Genomic DNA, 24929 nt, shown 5'->3' with positions numbered 1-24929 from the left:
TGTGTGTGTGTGTGTATGTGTGTGTGTAAACTGCAATGTAAACAGGATGCTAATGATATGTTAGATTCCCGAGGCAACTTTAGGTCAAGTTTTGCTCTTCTCTGCATAGACTCTAAGGAAGGCAGTGAGTGCGGAAATTGAGCATTGTTTGTTTGAACCTAGTCCTGTGTGACTGGGAAACTGACCCCCCCCCCCCCCCATGCTTGCTGTTCAGAGACCCCAACCAATTACCTAGGTCATGTCTAGAGATTGATGTGAGGAGTTTTCTCATAATTGCGAAGCTAAGCAGCTCCTATGTCTTATATGAACAGTAGCCCCGTTCTAATCATCTGGTTATTGTTTCTGTGTTTTTTTTGATTGTGTGCAGCTACTTGGCAGGATTTGTGGGATATTTTAGCACACATCATTATGATGAAAAATGCTATCCACCTTCCAACAGAGAACCAATGGAGTCTGAGTACAGATTAAAGCCTATTTTTTTACTTTATTTTTCTTGGCAACATGACTAATATGGAAATATATTTTGCATGATTTCATATATATATATATAATTGGTATTACATTTTTACTATGTACTACAATATATACAAATACAGGCAACTAGTTGGTGCAGTGGATAGAGCACTGGGACTGGGGTCAGGAAAACTTGAGTTTAAATTTGGCCTTAGACACTAGATCTTAGAAAAGTCACCTAACCCTGTTTGCCTCAGTTTCCTAATATGTAAAGTGAGATGAAGAAAGCAATGGCAGACTGCTCCAGAAAAAGAGTCATGAAAAGTTAGATACTGAAAAATGATCAAACAACAACACCTGACCAAGACTGTTAGCAAGTAATATCCTATACCTAAACTTTAATGATAGATGGCAGGGTCTTACATCCTTTGGACATGAAGGTGGCCGACTCCCTATAAGGTATGTCACATAATTTTCCTAATTCTGGGATTGAACCACCCCATGTTTCTCTCTTGGGCCCATTCCACTCTGGCTTTCTATTGGTCATTCCCTATGTTCAGAATGCTTTCTCTCACTCCTCTTCCCTTTGACTCCTAGATTTTATGGCTTCCTTCAAAATTCAGTGTATAACCCAGCTTTTTCTGGAGGTTCAACTGGACCCCCAATGGCTAGTGCCTTACCCACATATTGCCTTCTCTTCTGTATATATCTGGTATGCATATAGTTGTTTACATGTTGTCTCTCCCATTCCACTGTGAGGTTCTTAAGGGCAGGGACAGTTTTTGCCCATTTTGGTTTTTTGCTATCCCCAGCACACTACCTGGAAAGTAGTAAGCATGTAATAGACCTCTTGAAAAACAAGACATATTATAGCACTTCCTTCAACTGTCTTATGAGAGGAGCCAGCTGGAAATACCCATTAGCCATCCCCACCCTGTTACCAGAATTCAGTGCTAGCCTGACCTAAATGGTGCTCAATAGGAAATTGGAAGAGATTTCTTTTTTATTAAATTAATTTATTTAGTCAATTTAGAACATTATTCCTTGGTTAAAATAATCACATTATTGCCCTCCCTCCCCTCCACCTATCCTTCCCACAGCCAATGCACAATTTCATTGTATATTACTTGTGTCCTTGATCAGAACCTATTTCCATGTTGTTGGTGTTTGCATTATGATGTTCATTTAGAGTCTACATCCCCAGCCATTTCCCCTTGACCCATGTATTCAAGCAATTGTTTTTCTTCTGTGTTTCTACTCCCACAGTTTTTCCTCTGAATGTGGATAGTGTTCTTTCTCATAGATCTCTCTGGGTTGTTCAGGATCACTGCATTGCCACTAATGGAGAAGTCCATTTAATTCAATTGTACCACAGTGTATCAATCTCTGTGTACAGAGTTTTCCTGGTTCTGCTCCTCTCACTCTGCCTCACTTCCTGGAGGTTGTTCCAGTTCCCATGGAATTCCTCCACTTTACTATTCCTTTGAGCACAATAGTATTCCATCACCAACATATACCACAATTTGTTCAGCCATTCCCCAATTGAAGGGCATCCCCTCATTTTTATTGGAAGAGATTTAGAGGAGATTAAGTCTTCTTTGCAAAAATACCTCAAAATAGAAGAGAAATCTTAAAGCCCACTCATCAGCAAAATAGGATGCTGACTTCCCATTTCATTCTTATAGCATCATAATTTATTTTTTGGTAAAATCTACCAAAAACTATCACCATACTAAATCTCAATTTTCTCTTAGATGGAATATGTTGTAAATTATCCAATTTTAGGAATTCTTCAGAATCTATATCTTCCCCTCAAATAGTTCTTTTACTTTTCAGTTTAGTTTGTAAACCCTCCTGGATCTCCCTCATTAAAAAAAAATGCTTCATATATGCCTTTTCTTTTTATATCAGCTTTTTTCCTTTGGGGAAGGAATTCTGAAAAAAAAAATCCTTGATTCTCTTTCCATATTGGACTTTTCCTGGTAATAAAAAGCACTTAAGCTTTAAGACAAACAAACTCTCAGTTTGGTGACCATATTTACAAGGTACTCAAAATTCTACCCAATTAGTTCCCTCACCTCTCTGCCTTGAGGAAGAAGGAATATTTCACGATCTAGTATCTAGGACTCTAACCCAAAGTCAGCTTTCATTTAGTGATTCTTTCATTTACATTGTTAGAGACTCTATCTAGAATGGCCTTTTGGTTTCACATCTTGGCCTCTACTGTTGCAGATTTTTTCAGGTTTTAATAAATTTCTCATCTTTGTTGTCTTTTGTTATGCAATAATATTCCATTAGCTTTATTTACCACACTTTTCTCATTAATTTCCTAATTGGTGGTCACCTTCTTTGTTTCTGGTTCTTTAAGAATGCTGCAATAGACATTTTATTACTGATTGGACTTCCCACTTCTCTTTGTCTCTCTAAGGGTATAGATGCCCAACAAGGGGAAGGGCATTACTGGTTTAATTTCTTTTCTTGCATAATTCCACATTGATATTCAAAATGATTAGATCAATTCATAGTTCCACCAACAGAGTATTAGTGTGCCTGCTTTCCTTTACTTCTATATTAATTTTTTGAGCCCAAGTGTAAGACTTTACATTTATGTCTATTAAATATCATCTCATTGGAATCTGACTTGTCCCAATCATTATGGAACCTTCCTCTCTAATGTAATCTAATGTGAGCTTTCTGTCCCAGTTGGCTACCATTGGCAAATTTTTTACCATGCCATCTATGCCACTATTCAAGTCATTGATAAAAAATGTTAAACAGCACAAGGCAAAAACATAGATCTTCGGGGCATTCTGTTGAAGACTTCTTCCTACTCTTTGAATTTGGCCATTCAATCAGGTCTGATTCAATTTACCTGTTGTCAAATCTAGTTCATTTCTATCTATCTATCTATCTATCTATCTATCTATCTATCTATCTATCTATCTATCTATCTATCTATTGAATGCTATTATCTATGTATCCATCTAAATATCTTTTTATTTATATATCTATATATCTATGAATCTACAATCTATTTTATCTATGACTATGTATCTATGAATCAATATCAACATCCCTATCATCATCTGTCTATCCATTTATTCTTTCCTTCTTTCTCTCTTCCTTTCTCCCTCCCTCTTTTTTTCTCTCTCCCCTTCTCCCCTCCCCTCCCTTTCTCCCTCCTTTTTCCTGGTTGAGCAGTTTAGTGACTTGTCTTTTTCTCCCTTCTTCCCTTTTTTGATGTTCATTCATCATTTCTTTAATGATCCATTCTAGGAATTAGTGAACTCAAGTCAATTGGCCTATGATTCTCTTCTTTTATTGACAATTGGAACTCTATTTGCCCTTCTCTGGTTCTGTGGTCCCTCTTGCTTAGTCTTTCCACTGATGGGAGCTAAGTAGTCACAGCTTCAAATTCCTAAAGTATTTCAGGTGTAATTCACCTGGAACAGGTTACTTGCTCGCACAGCCAAGTGTTTTATTCTCTTACTATATCCTTATTTTATTTAGATATAACTTTCCAATTGTGTATCTCACTTCTGATCCAATTCATAGGACCTCCATCCCTCACCTCAGTAGATGAACTCTGAATTGATAAATTAAGGAAACTCCTTGTCTACCACACTCTTTCTGTGAATGTAATAAGTGATAGAAATAAAGAGAAAACAATCACTCATATAGTGTTTTATTTACAAGTAATTAATCCAAGGATTATAAGTCCCATTTTACAGAGGGGAGAACAGAAGCTTTAAGAGTAGCAAGTGATAGCCCCAGAGTCAAACAGCCTGTAGAATTCAAACTAAATCTGGTAATTTCAAGTTTGGTGATCTTATTTACCCTAGGCCCTATATTGAGGGAACAGGAGTAGAAAAAATAAAAAAACCTTCAAGAGTTCCCTAGACTCACCAATGGTGCTCACCAGTCAAATTGCCTTGCAGCAAAATAGTCTTTAAGATAAACAGGCCCTGTACTTACCACTGCCTACTAAAGTGGGAAGTTGGCAATTAAGAAATATCAGTACATAGTGCCCCTTATCAGGTGATTTTTGTAACATACCACCCAAAGACATCAGCCAAGCGCCACACATGGATCAGTTACTCACCCCATGTGTTAGTTGTGTGTTTTGTTTTAGGAGAAAATACAAACTTCATAAATAAAATGAGACCTAAAGAGAGTAAGAGACTTACCCAAGACCACTCAGGTAGATAGCAGCAGAGGAGAGGTTAAACTGACCCCATGTTGTGGGACTGTAGCAGACCAAATCTAATCTCACATTTTTCAAGAAATTTCAGACTACTATCATATAGCCCTGAGTCTTTTGTTATCTAGGCTGGACATCATCATCTTCTACTTCAGCAGATGTTTGGATAGCAGGCATTTGCAAGTCTCCACTTTGGCCTGGTCTCCCAGCTCTGAATGCTCTACAAAGTCTAGGTTCCAGTAGACAACTGCCTTGAATGCCGGAGCCTGAAGTGATAAGGATGAACATAAAGTTGAAACTGGACCCTAAATGTCACATTTAAGCTTCATGTTAGTCTAATGGAGAAGTCTAAGAAAGCTGTCACCGAAACTCATGCTGCACTGGTGAGCTTACACAAGGGGTGGTTGCACAGGGCATTTTAGGACATACTTATAAACCTAAGAGGGGACTTAAAGTAATCCAAAGGGAACAATATCTCCATAGAAATTTTCCTTTAAAGTTGGACACAGACTTGTGAACAGAGCATCAACCAGAGCAGTATCTCGGGCACAAAATTAAGCAATCTTGTTGGCACTGTGGTTTTATCCAGGGATCACAGACTGAATGGCTATCCTGGACTCTACTGATTTAGCCTTACAGGATGGAATGTTCTCAGCTCTAAGCCTCTCTTCTCATCAACAGTTAATGAATCAACCAATCAATCAAGAAACATTGATTCAACATTTAGTATTTGCCAAGCATAGTTAATTCATCTTTCCTTCCCTTTAACCATTTATCCATCCATTCTTTCATTTAGCTTTCAGCCCCCCACTCCTTGTGTGCAGAGCCCTGAGTGGAGTGCTCAAGGAGATACTCATTTTCCATAAGACAAGGTCCTTGCCTTCACTAGGGGAACTCAAAGTTGAATGATTTTGAGAGGTTTTAGGGATGGATACATCCAAAAGAAAACTGTCACTGGATGTTTTGAAATATTTGTTTCCAAACTTGATCTTTTTATTAAATCTTGTCCTGGAAAACCATCCCCCAAGACATACTTCTTCCCTTAGAGAACCTGTTCCCCTGTGGGAAGCTTTCTTCAGCCAGTCAGTAAGGGTTTTACTATAGCTTACAAGTTCATAGGATTTATAGATTTTTAAATCTGGAAGGAACCTCAGGTGCCATCCAATTGAACTTCCTTGTTTTGTAGTTGAGGAAACTGAAGTCTAGAAAGTTAATGACTTGCCCAGGTCACACAGTTAATAAGGGTTTGAGACTGTATTTGAACCCAGTTTTTGCCAACTATTCACTATACCACTTTGCCTCTCAAGTATTGCCTACATGTTGGGCACTCTGTGTACTTGGGAGGTGGTGGTAGAGTACAAGTTTTCGTCATCATCTAAGAAGATAAAACTTCCCCCTTGATATCATGATGCCACAGCTTCCATTTATGACATGTTCAATCCCACTCTTCTCCGATATGCTTCCTTTCTCTGAATTCCCAGCCTAGGATTTGAGTTCACTTAACCTTCCATATGCTTGGGACAGATGATTGAAGAGCCATGGCTGGTGACAACTGAGAGGGCCTCTAAAGAACACAGACACAAATAAAGATGTGTGGAAGCACTGCATCGAGCCATGAGGAATATCCGCATACTCAGGAGTTCAGGCATTTGGATTCAGTACACAGAAGGATCCCTGATTGGTTTTATGGACAATGGTGATATGCTTGTAAATCCCTCAGTGACATGAGTTTTGAGGCTGAAAAGGGCCCTTTGGAAAATCCCAGGATGCTTTATTCTCTGTCCTATGTATAGGAAGACTCCCCAACTTTGCTATTGCTGCCGAAGAATGTTTCAACTCCTATGGGAGTTGTCAGATCATATTTGTGTCCCTCAAAAACTCAACAGTGCTGGTGATCATTAGAAAATATATCTTCTAAGCCTTGGATCCCTTTTCCAAATCTATACTTCCTCCCCATCATATAATAAGATTGACTCTCTACTCCAACATGCTTCATTGATATACTTTCCCCTTGTTGGGGATTCTCAGATTTTTCAATTGACAGACCAAGGAAAAACAAATACAATAAAGGTCCAGGATCCTTGAACTAAGAGGAAGAAACCACAGCTTTCATGAATTCTGAAGAAAGTCCTTCGTACATTATTTTTTTCTTTTTAAGAAATAAGAACTATTCATCCTGCAATGTACGTCATTTACAATTACCTCCATGCTAATTTTTCAATTAACCCATAATGTTAATGTCCAGTCAAAAAGATGCCAGCCCATGCCCAGGTATTTACAAACTGGGCATGACCTGGCGTCCTCTTGACCGGATATTCATATCACCTGCTCCCCTTTCCTGCTTCTAAAGTTGATCTGCAAATTTCTTTTCTAACCCATGTGGAAAGATTGGTTTCCAACATCTCCCCACTGCTGGACAAGAATCATAACTACTTGTGAGCCTAGAGAAATGTTGAGCATCACGGATCCTGGAACACATGAATTGTTCCAATCTCGTAAGCAATGACACTGCCCTGCTTTGTAACACTATTTTAAAAGATTAAAATTTAAAACATCAGACAGAGAAATAAATCCTATCTAATGAGGTTTAAATTACTTCATTGCCTGATAGGTTTGCATGGATTGTTCTTACAGAAAGTAAGCTGCTATGAATATTTCCAGATCAATTAGATAGATTATACAAAAAAAAAAAACAGCCAAACAGCCAAACAAACAAGACAATGTTTTCTTGATCATTTGGGCAGAAGAATCATACTGTATTTGGTTCTTGATGGCTTAATTAAGCCCCCATTTGAATGTTCACCTAAACTAATAATACATAAAGTGCACTGGAAACCTTAAAATGCTATATAAATTTTAACTATTACTCAATCTCATACTCTTGCAGAAGACTATGGAATGTCTCAGAATTTCAGGTACTGTTCCTGTATGGAAACCAGGGTAATTTATTTTTTTATTTAAAAATTAAATTTTTATTTTTCAATTCCATATTTCCTCCCTCCTTCCTGCCACCCCATGCCTATCCATTGAGGAGACAAGAAATTCGATACTCATTATACATATAAGGTCATACAAACCACATTTTGACATTAGCTATCCCCTTCATCATTCCTTTTAGCACCATAATATTCTATCATAATCATAAACCATAATTGGTTCAGTCATTCCCAGTTGATGGATATCTTCTCTATTTCTGATTTTTTGTCACCACAAAAAGGGCTGCTATAAATATTTTTGTACATATAAGTCCCTTTCCTTTTTAAAAAATTTGGGAGTATAAAAGTAGTATTGGTATATTTGGATCAAAGGGTATGTACTGTGCAATAACTCTTTGGGCATAGAAATCAGATTAATTCCTAAGATGAACTTCTGTATATTTCAGAAATTTCAGATTGGTACCAATATTTGGCAGGTGGGGAAGGTGAGGTAAGGCCTTTTAATTGTGGTATCACCTCTGGGGTTAGACCCCTTGTACTTGCAGGGTAAGTCTTCTGGGAGATGTCTACATCAGTTTCACAGAATTCTTTACGGCCTCAGATAAACTCATGAGTCCCCATTGGTGCATTTACCTCTACTCTAGTTAACTTAAGGAAAAGGCATTTGCTGAAATGGTATTTTGTCTGTGGACAGTGATAACCAAAACTATAGTAAACCTGGGGGGCCATCCCCCACATAGCATAAGTAGAATAGTAGACATTAATGCAGAGGCATAAGTCTTGTGTGATCTTCTTTGATCCTTACAACAAACACAGTAAAGTAGGTGTTTTTACCATCTTCCTTCTATAGATGAGGAAATGGAAGCAAAGAGAGATCAAGTGACAACACAGCTAGTAAAGTGTTTGAGGCAGGACTAGAATCCAGAGATTCCTAGTTCCAAGTGCAGTGCTCGATTTAGCATCAGCATCCAGGGTAGCAGCATCTTTATCATTCTTTGTAGGCTCTGCTCTTAAGCAAATTGAATTTGTCCTTAAGTGGATGACTGAATATACATCATCATTTTCATTGTCTTTGACATAGGTTCCCTCATTGTCTCTCCAATAATGTTTTGAACCATTCATTTATTTACAGATGTTTCCAAACACCCAATGTGTGCAGAACTCGACCTTCAGACATAACTAGATGGGATGGTAAAACAATGCTGATTTCCATTGTTATTGCTCTTCCACAGTGGATAGGGATGGAAAAGGGAGAGAGAAAGGACCTAGAAGACCAATGTTTTTTGTTTGTTTGTTTGTTTGTTTTTGTCACAATGAATCCTTTTGGCTTCTGATGGCAGAGCTCATGGGGCTTTGTACCTGTAGTGATATCCTACCTTATGAATTCCTATCATTTATTTATAAGTTTCTTCTACATCCAATGTTAAATTTCTACAACTCAAGTCCAGACCCAAAGAACATAGCTTTAAAAAAACATAAAAAATATATACTGATAGGTAGAAACTACTCTAAAATAACATCATTAAATGCCTTCCCTTTTAAAATCTCAATTCTTTTGCAAATCTGTCATTCTATGCGCGATTGTGTTGCCTCACCTGCCTTACAATACCACTTCCATTATACCAATAGCAGTGATTTCATGAGTTCTGTGGTTCTGAACATACTTGGAGACAAATATGGAAGCTACATTAACTCCTAAATAAAGTAACCTGGCTTCTAGACACTATTACTCCCAATTCTGAGATATTTCATACATATATACAATTCCTAATATTCCGTAATATTCCTAATATTCCCAACATGTACCTCATAGCTTCACTGCTTTCGATGACTCAACTCATCAATTTAGCTAAACAACTATAATTGCCATAGTTCCCCGCCATTTCAGAGAACAAATTGAATCAGCCAGTTGTTTTAGGCACCCCAATCCCTCTAAATTTCCCTAAACATCATTTATGTAACACCCACCAACTGTGGGTGAACCCAGCCTTCTCTCTTCTCTCTCCTTCTCCCTCTCTCTCTCTTTATAAATTGGACTTTAATTTTCTTACATTTTACTCCCCTCCATGTACTCTACAATCCAGTGACTCTGGCCCTGTGGTTGTTCCTTGAATAAGATACTCTATCTCCTAACTCCATGAGTCAGCCAACAAGCACTTTCTGAGCATTTACTATGTGCCAGGCCCTGAGCTAAGTGTTATGGATACAAAAATAAAGGATAAAAAACCCCAAACATACCTTTTCTCTAACTGTCTCATTTCTGGAATGTTCCCTTTCCTCATCTCTTTTTTCTGGCTTCTTTCCAGTTTCAACTCGTTTCACTTTTTGAAAGAAGCCTCTCTGTTCACTATCCAGTTTGCTGCCTTCCCTCTGAGATTACCTTCCATTTATCCTACATAGTTTTTGTGTGTACATAGTTGTTAGTTCTCCCATTAGGATGGGAGCTCCTTGAGAGAAGGGATTATCTTTTACTTTTTTTGTATCCCTGGCACTTTGCTCATTGCCTGATATATAAGAAACACTTAAAAATGCTTGTTGACTTGTTGACTTGAGGTATCAATTCTCATGACAGCTGAAAGAAACTAGGCAAGCAAGTGATTGAGGGTGGGGAATCAAAGATCACTGAAAACAAGTTTTAGAGATCATTGACCACAAGGTGATAAGACATCTCGCTCACATCTACTAACTATGCATATATAGAGTAAAAATGCCTTTGGTGAAACTATGAGAAAGAAACAAAGAACCTTTAGTCAATAATATCCTATGGGAAATCTTATTTCTGTATACAATTAACTAAAAAAATACAGAGTGTACAAGATCTCACTGTGTTTGTTTTTTATTGACAACATAAACAAATTTGATTTGTTAGAGCAAGATATCACCTGAAAGATACTCCTATACTCCTTCAAGTGTCTCCTGTGCATATTTGATTTTTGTTTCAATCAGTTATAATAAGATTCTGTGACAAGTGTAACAACAGAAACAACTTTGCTCAACTCTCCTTTGATATCAAGCATGTCTGAAAGCTGAGAGATGTGTCCTCCTTATAAGCATGGTTTGCTACAGCCAGCACAAAGACCAAGTGGAAGAAAAATCCCCTTATGAATGGAGTGGTTCTTCTGATGCTGTTTTTTTTTCCACATGATATTCTTGCAAAAAGTCCTAGGAACATTCCAGAGCCTTGTAACTGGTATTCATTATTCCTCAGAAGAGATCAGTTCAAACAGCTGGGGAGTGGTGGAAATCAAGTGTATTAAGCATGGGATAACCTGCAATTACACAGATAATTCATGGAATTTACCCACTAATATACATCTTCCAGAGACAATGCCAGTAGGTCCTGAAAAAATCTAGTAGAAATTACTTTATTCTATTTAAGATATAGTATAACTCTTTTAACAATCCCAAACTTCTCTTAAAGTAAAAGGGAGAATCCTTTTTAACACCAATATTCTCCTAGTGATATAGTCTGCCTGTGAGTCACGAAATTCCATAATCCCTAAAGAATCAAAATTTCAGGCCATCCAAAGAGCAATGGAGAAATTGCAGTGGATATAAATAGTCTGTATCTTCTAGCAAGACAACTTGTAGGCAAGAAATGTAGAAAATGTCCGCAAAGATGTGTACCACTGGAAAAGGGGGCAGACTGGCCACTGAAGAAGAGTAAAAAAATACAGCATAGGTATCCTGAAATGGGAGGTGAGGTAACCAGGACAAGACAAAAGATGCTAAAAATATATTTTACAACTGTATTTTAATGTGATTAGTTTCCTTTGTAATCTCATGTATTATATATTTTATGTATTTAAATACATTTCTCCAAGAAAGGGTCTATAATCAGATTGCTGTCCAAGGGATCTAGTACATAAACAAGGTAAAGAATTCCTGAACTAAAGAAAAAAATATAGCACATTAGGTGGATCTTGTGTGAGGCTTGTTTGGAAAACAGCTATAAGAGGTATATATGGCAAAAGGGTTTTATGGAACTGACATTTAAATCTATAACATGGCAAATCTACTGAAATCTACTTGAAACTTGTCTTTCTTTTCTCCCCCCCCCCATTGTCATTTCCCCCCCTAAAATTCAAAGCCATCTATCATCTCCCATAAGTTAAATGCAGGCATCCAGGGTATTCGAATCTTTGAGAATTAGCAAAGGTTCCCCACTAAAATGATCCTACAAGTCACAACAATACCTTTTTCTGAACAAGGTATTATTTGGGACAGGGTTTGCCAAATCTATTATCTGAAGGTATAAACTGAGCAAAGGGGAGAAAACCCAAATAGCATTGGTAGAATTATTCCTGTTATCTGCTTTCCTTCTTGAGTCACCCTGAACACCATAGCTGTACTTCTCTGATATATCTATCAGAGAATGCTATGTATGAGAAAATTATCGATGATGGTGCCTTAGCATATAATAAGCACTCAAAAAATTATCTCTCTACCTATCATCCATTCATCTATCCAGCAATACATTCCTCTCTCTACCGTCTAATCCATCTAGCAATTGATGAAGGAGAAATACACCCAAGTTCATAGCAGGGTCTAGTTCCAAGAATGGAAGGCTCCGTTCAATCCAGAAGTAAGAAAAAGATTTTATTTGAAGTAGATGTGGGTTTTGGTGATGTAATAGCCTAATAGCTGATGGAATAGACTGGGGGCTAATCAGGTAGCCTTAGAGCTGGTGGACAAGTCCAGGAGCTAGTAGAATAGCCTCTTTGGAGCTGATAGTATGGAGTAGCAGCTCTGCTGTAGAGTGGCAATTTCCACTGTGGAATGGCAGCTTCCACTGAGGAGTGGTAGCATCCCTACCTTGTGGATCAGGGTTGGCATATTTATTGGAGTCTGGTAGCTTAGCATCTCCCTTTCTAAATTTAGGTGGAGGTATTTTTTGGGTATGTTTGGTGTCATAGAGAATAAGGAACATGTGCAAGACTGGGAGATTCTTCTGGAATGCCAGAGTCCTCAGTATGCAGGTTCCATATTCCTGCATTGTCCACCTTGTCATCACTTGTCAGTGTGGGAGTGGTCTTGCTGCTCTTCTAAAGTGGAAACATGGAAGGATGGGGATGCAGAACATTGGAGGACCACTATAGGGAGTTATTTCTAAGAATACAAAGTTGATGCCTAGTATAGAATATTACAGATAAAATACACAAAGTGAATAATTGAACAATCTACAATTCATACTTGTCTAATGCTGAAACTACAGGTTTTGTAATTGATGTTTAGCCAATGCTAACTAGTGAGAAATGCAAGATTTTAGAGAATGCAGGTCCTGTTCCTATTTCCCCTCACTGCCCACTGTCAGCTCACATCATAATCAATTGATCTAGTGACATAGTTTAACATCCATTTTGTGTCTCTTTGTGGAGGGTCATAAATGACAAATAAATCAGTTTATATTTGCCAATCAATTAGCAAGCATCTATTTTAAGCCCCCTACTATGTGTCAGGCAGATTCTTCAGCTACAAGTACAAAGAACAAAATAGTATCTCCTATCAAGGAAACGATATCCAACAAATGCATATATAAGTAGAGAGAATAAAGATAAGGAGAATAAATAGGGTGGATTGGAAAGATATATGACTGGTGCTTCCCATTCCCATGCTCTCCCCCAAAAAGGATTACATTGCATTTCTGCTGAATAGATATAGGTGGTGCCCAGAATTGGATGCATTGTTCTAGGTGTTGCCCAACCAGAACCAAGTACAGTGAGGTTGTCACTTCCTTTGGCTTGAACCTTCTAAGGCATCATCTCTAGTGGGACTCCTTTGATATCAATATCAGAAAAAAGTGATCCTGGTCTTTTTGAGCACAAGATGCTGTTTGGACCTGAGCTGGCAATTTCTCTTATTTTTCAGGACATAGAATGTGTTTTCCTTATTTGACCTCATTGAAGTCAGTGAGCCCACTGAGGTGTGATCAAAAGAACATCAATCCAGGAGTCAGGCAACTTTTGCTCCAACTTCAGATTCCCACATGGTCATCTAATGTCACTGGATTTCAGTTTGCACGTTGGAGAATGAATTTTGGTCTCTAGTTCCTTTCCCTCTATGGCCTTCCCTGAAAGCTCCTCATGAGCCTCTCTGATGTAAGTGTTCAGGATTCCAGTAGGCAGACCAGAAACTACAATATCTTCTGTGCCAGAAGCCCAGAGAGCTAGGCAGTGCGAGTGCTGCTGAGCAGTCAGCCCTGGTGGTTGGTAAGCCTCATTTGTCGGATTGCTGCCAGCAGTCACGAGCCAATCCCTTTTTTATTGAACTGTCCAGAGGAATTTGAAGAATCAATAACCCAAGACCAGGGAAAACAATGAAGGGATGAAGGAAACCTGAGCCAGGCCTAGGGGACAATCAAAGTCTTCAGGAACAAATGCCAACCAAATGATAGGGTTCTTATTCCAAAATATCTTCTAAACCTGATGCACTACAAAATAAATAGAGCATTGCTTGTCAAGCAGTCCTATGATTGCTTTGTAAATCCCCACATAACCGAAGTAGAAATTAATTTTCGTGTTTTCCCAACTTCAGTCATGTCTCATCAAAACTGATTGTAAGGATCTCCTTGCTATCTGAAGACCTTTGCTTAGCTGCCTGAGCTTCATCTTCACCTTTTAAGGCAATATTTAAACCCATATTGGAAATTCTTGGGTCAATATGTCTATATAATTAGACACAAAATACATGCAAAGTAGAAAAAAAGCATTTTCCCAGAGGAGGTGAAGAAGTCAGAAAAGACCCTCAAATCTGTGGACAACCATCTTGTCCCTATACTTTGTTATGCTTAATTTCCCTTTCAGGCTGGTGTGCATTTAAAAAAATTTAATAGTAGTTTGAAAATGAACCAGCTCCTTGGGGAATTAGGAATTTTCCAGGTGGAAACAAGTGCGCAAATTGAACTTCCTATGTGTCCTGAATGGAATCTTGAGCCCCCTTGGGGCCCTTGGCTTTTCTTTGGATCACTTATCTGTGTTAGAGAACTCTTGGGCTGAGGTCTGATTCCATGCAGAAGGACTCTGTTCCAGATATAGGCTGGATCTCATGACTTTCTAGGATTCCTGTTGTGTTATCTTTCCAGTTTGTTAATTCATCCTTCTTGCCTGCTTTTGTATGTTCAGAAGAGAAGAGCTGGCAAAGGGTAGGAATCTATGGCCTTGTAGAAGCTAGCCTATATTATGCATGCTATTAGAAAAGCAGGTTGGATATTTTCTGCCACTTTGATGTAGGAAAGAAGAGCTGCCTTGGGTACACACCCCAGCTAGTATTAAGAAGCTCTTGGGAGCCCTGTAGTAGAAGCCATTCTGATTGTTCGTATGGACCCAGGCCTTGACTAAATTAAACAACCCAGCTTCCTTTGGAGTCCTGTTGGTTCTAATCAAGAAAAACCTTGGCTCTAAGCAAGCAATCAGCAAGCCTCTAGGAAAATTGCTTGGAAAATGATGGTTTTGTTCATTGCATTCTCACCTTCCATGGTTACCAAGCCTTTCCCCATCCTAACTGCCCTCTTTTGGATATGTTGGATAAAGGAAAGGAACTTCAGAATCTGATGACTGAATCTCAGTCCAAGGGGATCTCAGAAGGCTAGACCGAACTAGATTTGAAGAACATATTCTACAACCTTTCTGCTGATCTCTGGTCTTACATCTCTAACTGCCTTTCTGACATCTTGAACCAGATGTGCAGTAAACATCTTAAATTCTACATGTCCAAAATGGAACTCATTATCTTTTCCCATAAATTCTCCTGACCCCTGATTTTCATGTTACTGCAGAGGGCAACATCATCCAACCAGTATCCTTGGCTTGAAATTGAGGAGTCATGGATTACTCACTATCTCTTCCCCCACCCATATCAAATCTGTTGCCAAGGCCTTTTGATTTCATCTTTGCAAAATTTCTTGAATATGCCCATTCTCTTCCCTCACACTGCCACTTCTCTAGTATATATCCACATTACCTTATACATGGACTATTGCCACAGCTTGCTGGTGGGTCTTCCTGCCTCAAGTCTTTCTTTAATTCAGTCCATCTTCTATTCAGACATAAAATTGATTTTCCTAAAGCACAGATCCAACCATGTCATGCCACTCTCACCCCCTACCATAAACTCTGGTGGATCTCTATTGGCTCCAGTAAATATAAAATTATTTTGTGTTCAAAACTTGTAATGACCTATCCTCCCTATTCCTCTTACTCCTTACTTTCCAGCATGTACTCTTCTGATCCAGGAACACAAGCCCCATGGCTGTTCTACAAACAAGATACTCCATCTATTGGTTCTGAGCATTTTCTCTGACTATCCTCCATGCCTGAAATGCTCTCCTTTCTCATCCCTACCGAATGACTTCCTTTAAGTCCCAAGTAAAATCCCATTTTCTACATGAAGCCTTTCTCTAGTTCTCTTAATCCTAGCATCTCTCTGTTAATTATTTCCTATTTATCATATGTACAACTTATTTGTGCACAATTTTTACCTGTTCACCCATTAGATTGTAAACTCTTTGAGAGCCTGGACTATCTTTGTGTCCCTAGAACTTAGCAAAGTATCCGACACATAGTATGTTCTTCCTACATGTTTTTTTGACAGGCTGATCTCTGAAAAGACATACAGTGATTAGGGAATTCATTATGTCATCAAATAGCCACTTCTCCTTTAGTGAAATTCTAAGATCATTTTTTCCTTGTACTCTATTAGTTCTTTTTTCTAGAGCCCAGTAGAGCAAGTCTTTGTCAGCTAAGTCAACTTTTGGTCACTTAACAGTCCTTTAATTACTTGATGACAGCCATCATGTTCCCCTTATGGCTCCTCTTCTTCATCTGGTCCACATTTGGCCTATCCTCCAGGGCTCTCATTTACTGGCTTAATCAACCTTGACTAGATGTACTCTGCTGGTAATCAATACAGGAAATCAAACCAGTTCTGGTATATTATGTCTCTGTAGTCCATAAATTGATTATTCTATGGAAAAATCCATTCATACTCAGAATTAGGATGCTTACCATGGTACGAATGAATGGAAGTAACTTATGTAGTAAAAACTATTCTGATAATGAATGGAATACATGAAAAAAAAACCCCAAGCATTCATTATTTGCCATTTGCCACTATGCCAAGTCTAAGTTCTTCTTGACCTCTCTTTTTCCTTTGAAACAGCCAATTACTCTGTCCTCCATGATAGTCTTTTCTCTGGGTTTTTGGGATGATAAACCTCCTGTTTCTCCTCCTACCTATCTGATCATTTCTTCCCATTCTCCTTCACTAGAGCTTTTCCCATGTCATGCCCTTTAACTGTGGGTTTCCTTCAGGGCTCTGACCTGGGTCTTCTAATCCAATAAACATTTCATAAGCACAAGCTATAAACCAGGCCCTGTGCTAAGTACTGGGGGTGCAATTAATAAAAAGAAAGACAGTCCCTGCCTTCAAGGAGTTTACAATCTAATCTATATGTAGACCTATGATGCTGGGATCCATTGACTAAAGCTTAGGAGAAAGAAGAAGTAGTTATGCAGCTTTGCACAGTTATAGATTTTGTGATTCTGCACAGGGTCATTTTCAGGAGAAGAAATAATTTGTTTCCCAAGCACTATCCATGATGGTGGAGAATTTAGAGAGTTTCAAAGCTCAGTGGGAGAAAATAAGAAGCACTAGACCTGATTAGTTTGGGAGTTTCACAAGGGAAGGATCACATCCTTTGTAAATTTTAGCTTTCCTCAGTACTCCGTAGCTAGTTAATAAATCTGTATTCAATAAATTAATGGACCCTATAAAATATTAATTCTGTTTTGGGCCCATCCTCCCTTATCTCAAACATATTGGGCTTCCTATTAGCTTTATGGTCAAATACAGATTCTTATCTTGGCCCCTAAAGTTCTAGATGACTTGGCCTGTTCTTACCTACCCAGATTTATTACATTGATTCTATTTCATCCTCTCTTTGGTCAGGCCAAACTGGCATTCAATCTCTCATCTCAATCTCTCACCTCTCTACGTTTGCATAGACTGTTCCCTGTATCTGGAATACCCTCCCTCCTTTATTCTATTGTTTAGAACTCCCACTTTCCTTGAAGACTCAGCTCAGATACTACCCTTCTATAGGAAACTTTTCCACTTCCTTTCCCACTCCCATGCTCAGCTAATAAGAGTGTCACCACTCAGAAAAGTTACCTGGTATTTATTTTGCTTATAGTTTATCTATATTTATGTATGTGCATGTTCTCTTAGTAGAATTCAGGCTCTCTGAGGGCAGGAACTTTCTTTTCTACATGTGTATCCTTAGCACCTAGCATACTGCCTGGTCCTTAACAAATGCATTTATTGATTGATTGAGTGATCTCACTCTAATTAGAGAAGCTTCTGCCTTGGTTACAGACTAATTTGATCAGCTTAATTTCTCAGAACTAATTAGATCAGGGAATTTTGATCTAAGAAACTTGGGCAACAGATTACTGAATCATCCGAAAAACATGTCTCATGTAGTGGTGGTCAAAGGAGATAATCTGTCCTATTCACCCCCCTTCTGTGATGAAGATTTTCTCATCATTGTCAATGAAAAAATATGAGGAGATTAAATTCTGGGGCATTACATCATCCAGATTATTATCCATTACCCAGGTGATGTTAAATTATGCATTTTTCCTTGCCTTTGGAGCATTTGTCCTTTAATTAAAAGAAATAGAATTTCTGCTCTTCCCATCTCCCCTCACCTTTCTCACCCAAGATGATGCTTCAGTAAGTACAAGTTTAGAGTGGACACTAATACATGTGGTTATAGGAAAAAATGATATTTCTCTTCTGCCCATAACTTTCCCACTGAAGACAAAACAATGCTTACACTATTTTAAAAGTACAATTCTAGACCTTTTATGAATAGTCATCTATTTTTATTTATATGATAGATAAACATTTATAGTATACAATATTATATATATTTTATATCTGATATAAAATATAATAAATAAATAAAGGGATTTAGTTATTGTGATGCTTCACAGGAAGACAGATTCTAAACCAACCATAACTGGATTTCTCTGTACCTTCTAAAGCCGGACCCATAATAGTAGTGGCTTCCTTTTTTTTTTTTAAAGAATAAAACCATAACTTCATTCAGATTTCATGGGAAGTTGGGAGAAAAGGAATCCTATGAAGATTCTTGTTCAGATTTTGATTGTTAAGCTGGGCATATCTCAAATGTAGTTGGAACATCCCCTTTTACGGGAAGAAAATGCAGTGGATGATGGAAACATTGTGCTTAGGGAAACCAGGCACATCTGGGCCAGGGAACACAGTCTGGCTCTTTTAAGTGCCCTCATTGAAATAAATGAGTAAAATCTGAGGCTAAAGCTCACTCCAAGTGCCTGAGACTACAAAGTTGAAAGCAACAGATGGTACCTTCCCTTTGTAAATATGGGCCAAATTCATTTTGTCCTATCCGGGGAGTCCCTCATTAAAATCTTAGCATATAATATTACAGTCTCTGCCAATTTCTCCCTCCTTCCATGTAACAAGTAGTTTCATATCCAAAGGAACAGACTGGATTAGAGAAAGATGCTGGTATTGTAGCCACTTATCATGTTTGAAGGGGTTCAAAATGTTTGATTTTTTTATTCTTAATCAGAGGCTGGCTTTCAAAGGAATGCAAATTCAGTAAACTTTCAGCCAAGCAAAAAAAGAAAGTAGACTGGAAGAAAATGAGGTTGGGGGACTGGTCTTCACTTGAGGAACTGAGAAGGTGACCTATTTTGAGCAACTGGTGGAGTATTCTTTTTGGCGTGAGATACTTGTTGACTTGGAAGAGAAAAACATGCTCTAAAGTCATAGACCCTTGCTCACCAGTCATTCAGGGGCTTGGCATACACTTTTTGGAAGGATGTAGGGATGTAGGATGTGGTTAAGACATAGGTTGAACTAGATGACCCCTAAAATTCTTCCTACTCTGAGAGTCCACGACTACGACAAGATACCACGCAGCTGTATTATTTCTCTCTTCATGTTTGCAGATGCTTGTTGAACTCTGTCCTTGGTGCTGGGGAACATGAAAAGTAATGAGAAAGCAGTCTAGTTAGAGGATAGGTTTAAAAAATAAAGTTCTACACTCAGTTCAGTGATTGGATAACACTTACTAGTTATTTGACTGACTGATGACTGACCATGACTGATTAGTGACCACTAGGCATTACGTGGTAGGAATCTAATCCCTTTGTGAGAAAAAAGAATGTAGCCACATAGTGAGAATCCCTGAGCATCTTCCAGTTTTTCACTATTCTGTGAGGTTTTACTTGATTTGATAACTGTAAATGCATAAAAAATCTCCTTATTTTCATATGTGTGTATGCATGTACACACAAGTATGTGAATATGCATACTCCTCTTGTAAAATAAACATATAAGATACACTATTTGTGTGTTATTCAACATGCAATATAGCACTGGCATACAGTGCTTAATGTGTATTATTTCATTCATGCTTCACAGTAATCCTGGTAGGTAGAGTAGTAATTTCTCAAACTGGTTTTCTTTGTTTTTGTTTGATCTTCCCCTGAGGTTCCAGACTTATCTGTTCACTTCAGGGTTCGTTTTCAGGAATGTCCAGCTTTTTAAAAGTGACAATTAGACTCAGATCTGTAGATTGTGATATTTGGGACTTCAGTTTGAGTCTCTGCTTTTTGGTCTATATGGTTTGATTTACTTGGGAGATTTTCTCATGGATGTTGAATTATCCTGGGTTTGTGGAATTTACTTTTCTTCATATTTGAAAATTTTGCTCTGGACTAATCTGTTCCTTCTCATTGACATTTAAAAAAATATCTACATTTGTATTTGAAGTACAGTGTTGGTTGGTTGGTTTTCCTTGTGGCACAGCAGAAATTCTTGACTGCTGCTTCTTGGTCTATATGCATAAGTTTTAGATAGTTTTCTTCCATTAGCTCTTGAATTATATAATTCAGATTTCTTTGATTTATCACACTCTGGGAGATTTATCCTTAAGTTATATCTGTGTATTTCAGATTCAAGGTCTGTTTGTATAAAATGTATGTATTCTTCTAACTTTGACTTTTATTTCTCATCTGCCAAATTTTCCTCTTTTATCAGGAATTTTGTGTTTCAAATCTTTTGGTATGGATTCAATTTTTTTTCCCTAAACTGCTAGTTGACTTTAAAAAATCTTCCTTCAGAGCTCTACTTTCTAGGTAAAAAGTTCTTATTTCTGGACTAAATTGATTCATATTTTTTCTTCTTTTTTTTAAACATTATTTTATTTGGTCATTTCCAAACATTATTCATTGGAAACAGTGATCATTTTCTTTTCCTCATCCCGCCCCCTCCGACCACCTCTCCCATAGCCGACGTACGATTCCACTGGGTATCACATATGTTCTTGATTCGAACCCATTTCCATGTTGTTGGTATTTGCATTAGAGTGTTTATTTAGAGTCTCTCCTCAGACATTTCCCCTCAGCCCCCGTAGTCAAGCAGTTGCTTTTCATCGGTGTTTTTACTCCCACAGTTTATCCTCTGCTTGTGGATAGTGTTTTTTAGATCCCTGCAGAATGTTCAGGGACATTGCATTGACCCTAATGGAGAAGTCCATTACCTTTGATTGTACCACAGTGTATCAGTCTCTGTGTACAATGTTCTCCTGGTTCTGCTCCTCTCGCTCTGCATCACTTTCTGGAGGTCGTTCCAGTCTCCATGGAATTCCTCCACCTTATTATTCCTTTTAGCACAATAATATTCCATCACCAACATATACCACAATTTGTTCAGCCATTCCCCAATTGAAGGGCATGCCCTCATTTTCCAATTTTTGGCCACCACAAAGAGTGCAGCTATGAATATTCTTGTACAAGTCTTTTTCCTTATTATCTCTTTGAGGTACATACCCAGCAGTAATATGGCAGGATCAAAGGGCAGACAGTCTTTTATCACCCTTTGGGCATAGTTCCAAATTGTCCTCCAGAATGGTTGAATCAATTCACAACTCCACCAGCAATGAATTAATGTCCCTACTTTGCCACATCCCCTCCAGCATTCACTGCTTTCCTCTGCTGTCATGTTAACCAATCTGCTAGGTGTGAGGTGATACCTCAGAGTTGTTTTGATTTGCATCTCTCTGATTATAAGAGATTTAGAACACTTTTTCATGTGCTTATTAATAGTTTTGATTTCTTTATCTGAAAACTGCCTATTCATGTCCCTTGCCCATTTATCAATTGGAGAATGGCTTGATTTTTTGTACAATTGATTCAGCTCTTTGTAAATTTGAGTAATTAAACCCTTGTTAGAGGTTTTTATGAAGATTGTTTCCCAATTTGTTGCTTTCCTTCTGATTTTAGTTATATTGGTTTTGTTTGTACAAAAGCTTTTTAATTTGATGTAGTCGAAATTATTTATTTTACATTTTGTGACTCTTTCTATGTCTTGCTTGGTTTTAAAGTCTTTCCCTTCCCAAAGGTCTGACATGTATACTATTCTGTATTTGCCCAACTTACCTATAGTTTCCTTCTTTATGTTCAAGTCATTCACCCATTTTGAGTTTATCTTGGTGTAGGGTGTGAGGTGTTGATCCAAACCTAATCTCTCCCACACTGTCTTCCAATTTTCCCAGCAGTTTTTATCGAATAGTGGATTTTTGACCCAAAAGCTGGGATCTTTGGGTTTATCATATACCGTCTTGCTGGGGTCACTTGCCCCAAGTCTATTCCACTGATCCTCCTTTCTGTCTCTTAGCCAGTACCAAATTGTTTTGATGACTGCTGCCTTGTAATATAGTTTGAGATCTGGGACTGCAAGGTCCCCTTCCTTTGTATTTTTTTTTCATTATTTCCCTGGATATCCTTGATGCTTTGTTATTCCAAATGAACTTTGTTATGTTTTTTCTAAATCAGTAAAGAATTTTTTTGGAAGTTCAATGGGTATGGCACTAAATAGATAGATAAGTTTGAGTAGGATGGTCATTTTTACTATATTGGCTCATCCTACCCACGAGCAGTTAATGTTTTTCCAATTGCTCAAATCTAGTTTTAGTTGTGTGAAGAGTGTTTTGTAGTTGTGTTCATATAGTTCTTATGTTTGTCTCGGGAGATAGATTCCTAGGTATTTTATTTTGTCTAAGGTGATTTTGAATGGGATTTTCTAGTTTTTGCTGATGAGCTGTGTTGGAGATGTATAGAAATGCTGATGACTTAAGCGGGTTTATTTTGTATCCTGCAACTTTGCTGTAGTTGTTGATTATTTCAATTAGCATTTTGGCTGAATCTCTAGGATTCTTTAAGTAGACCATCATGTCATCTGCAAAGAGCGATAACTTGGTCTCCTCCTTGCCTATTTTGATGCCTTCAATTTCTTTTTCTTCTCTAATTGCTACTGCTAGTGTTTCTAGTACAATGTCAAATAGTAGAGGTGATAACGGGCATCCTTGTTTCACTCCTGATCTTATTGGGAAGGCTTCGAGTTTTTCCCTATTGCAGATGATATTAGCTGATGGTTTTAGATATATACTGTTTATTATTTTTAGGAACGACCCTTCTATTCCTATGCTTTCTAGTGTTTTTTTTTTAAATATATTTTATTTGATCATTTCCAAGCATTATTCGTTAAAGACATAGATCATTTTCTTTTCCTCCCCCCCCCACCCCCCATAGCCGACGCGTAAGTCCACTGGGCATTAGATGTTTTCTTGATTTGAACCCATTGCTTTGTTGATAGTATTTGCATTAGAGTGTTCATTTAGAGTCTATCCTCTGTCATGTCCCCTCAACCTCTGTATTCAGGCAGTTGCTTTTTCTCGGTGTTTCCACTCCCATAGTTTATCCTTTGCTTATGAATGGTGTTTTTTTCTCCTGGGTCCCTGCAAGTTGTTCAGGGACATTACACCACCACCAATGGAGAAGTCCATTACGTTCGATGATACCACAGTGTGTTTGTCTCTGTGTACAATGTTCTCCTGGTTCTGCTCCTCTCGCTCTGCATCACTTCCTGGAGGTTGTTCCAGTCTCCATGGAACTTCTCCACTTTATTATTCCTTTTAGCACAATAGTACTCCATCACCAACATATACCACAGTTTGTTCAGCCATTCCCCAATTGATGGGCATCCCCTCATTTTCCAGTTTTGGGCCACCACAAAGAGCGCGGCTATGAATATTTTTGTACAAGTCTTTGTGTCCATTATCTCTTTGGGGTACAGACCCAGCAGTGCTATGGCTGGGTCAAAGGGTAGATATTCTTTTAGCACCCTTTGGGCATAGTTCCAAATTGCCCTCCAGAATGGTTGGATCAGTTCACAGCTCCACCAGCAATGAATTAATGTCCCTATTTTGCCACATCCCCTCCAGCATTCATTACTTTCCTTTACTGTTATGTTAGCCAATCTGCTAGGTGTGAGGTGATACCTCAGAGTTGTTTTGATTTGCATCTCTCTGATTATAAGAGATGTAGAACACTTCTTCATGTGCTTGTTAATAGTTTTGATTTCTTTATCTGAGAACTGCCTATCCATTTCCCTTGCCCATTTATCAATTGGAAAATGGCTTGATTTTTTGTACAATTGATTTAGCTCTTTATAAATATGAGTAATTAAACCTTTGTCAGAGGTTTCTATGAAGATTTTTTCCCAATTTGTTGTTTCCCTTCTGATTTTAGTTATATTGGTTTTGTTTGTACAGAAGCTTTTTAGTTTGATGTAGTCAAAATTATTTATTTTACATTTTGTGATTCTTTCTATATCTTGCTTGGTTTTAAAGCCTTTCCCCTCCCAAAGGTCTGACATGTATACTATTCTGTGTTTACCCAATTTACTTATGGTTTCCTTCTTTATGTTTAAGTCACTCACCCATTTTGAATTTATCTTGGTGTACGGTGTGAGGTGTTGATCTATTCCTAGTCTCTCCCACACTGTCTTCCAATTTTCCCAGCAGTTTTTATCGAATAGTGGATTTTTGTCCCAAAAGCTGGGATCTTTGGGTTTATCGTATACTGTCTTGCTGAGGTCGCTTTCCCCCAGTCTATTCCACTGATCTTCCTTTCTGTTTCTTAGCCAGTACCAAATTGTTTTGATGACTGCTGCTTTGTAATATAGTTTTAGGTCAGGGACTGCAAGGCCCCCATCATATGTGTTTTTTTTCATTATTTCCCTGGATATCCTTGATCTTTTGTTCTTCCAAATGAACTTTGTTATAGTTTTTTCTAAATCAGTGAAGAAGTATTTTGGTAGTTCAATGGGTATGGCACTAAATAGATAAATAAGTTTGGGTAGGATGGTCATTTTTATTATATTGGCTCGTCCTATCCATGAGCAGTTAATGTTTTTCCATTTGTTCAAGTCTAGTTTTAGTTGTG

General features: G+C 38.0%; 1 protein-coding gene and 1 non-coding gene across 2 annotated transcripts in view; both read left to right on the top strand.

The window, feature by feature from the left end:
• The window catches only part of SGCZ (sarcoglycan zeta), a 613518-nt gene that overhangs the window by 31119 nt on the left and 557470 nt on the right, over positions 1 to 24929 (top strand). The gene's annotated exons all lie outside the window — the stretch shown is intronic.
• MIR7316 (microRNA mir-7316) lies at positions 6904 to 6960 on the top strand. The gene has a single exon (NR_127529.1). It is a non-coding gene; the product is annotated as a microRNA mir-7316 (primary transcript).

This window comes from Monodelphis domestica, chromosome 6 (assembly GCF_027887165.1).
Source record: "Monodelphis domestica isolate mMonDom1 chromosome 6, mMonDom1.pri, whole genome shotgun sequence".
Taxonomy (NCBI): Eukaryota; Metazoa; Chordata; class Mammalia; order Didelphimorphia; family Didelphidae; genus Monodelphis; species Monodelphis domestica.
Note: the sequence above shows the minus strand (reverse complement) of the source record. Positions and strands in the feature narration are given on the sequence as shown.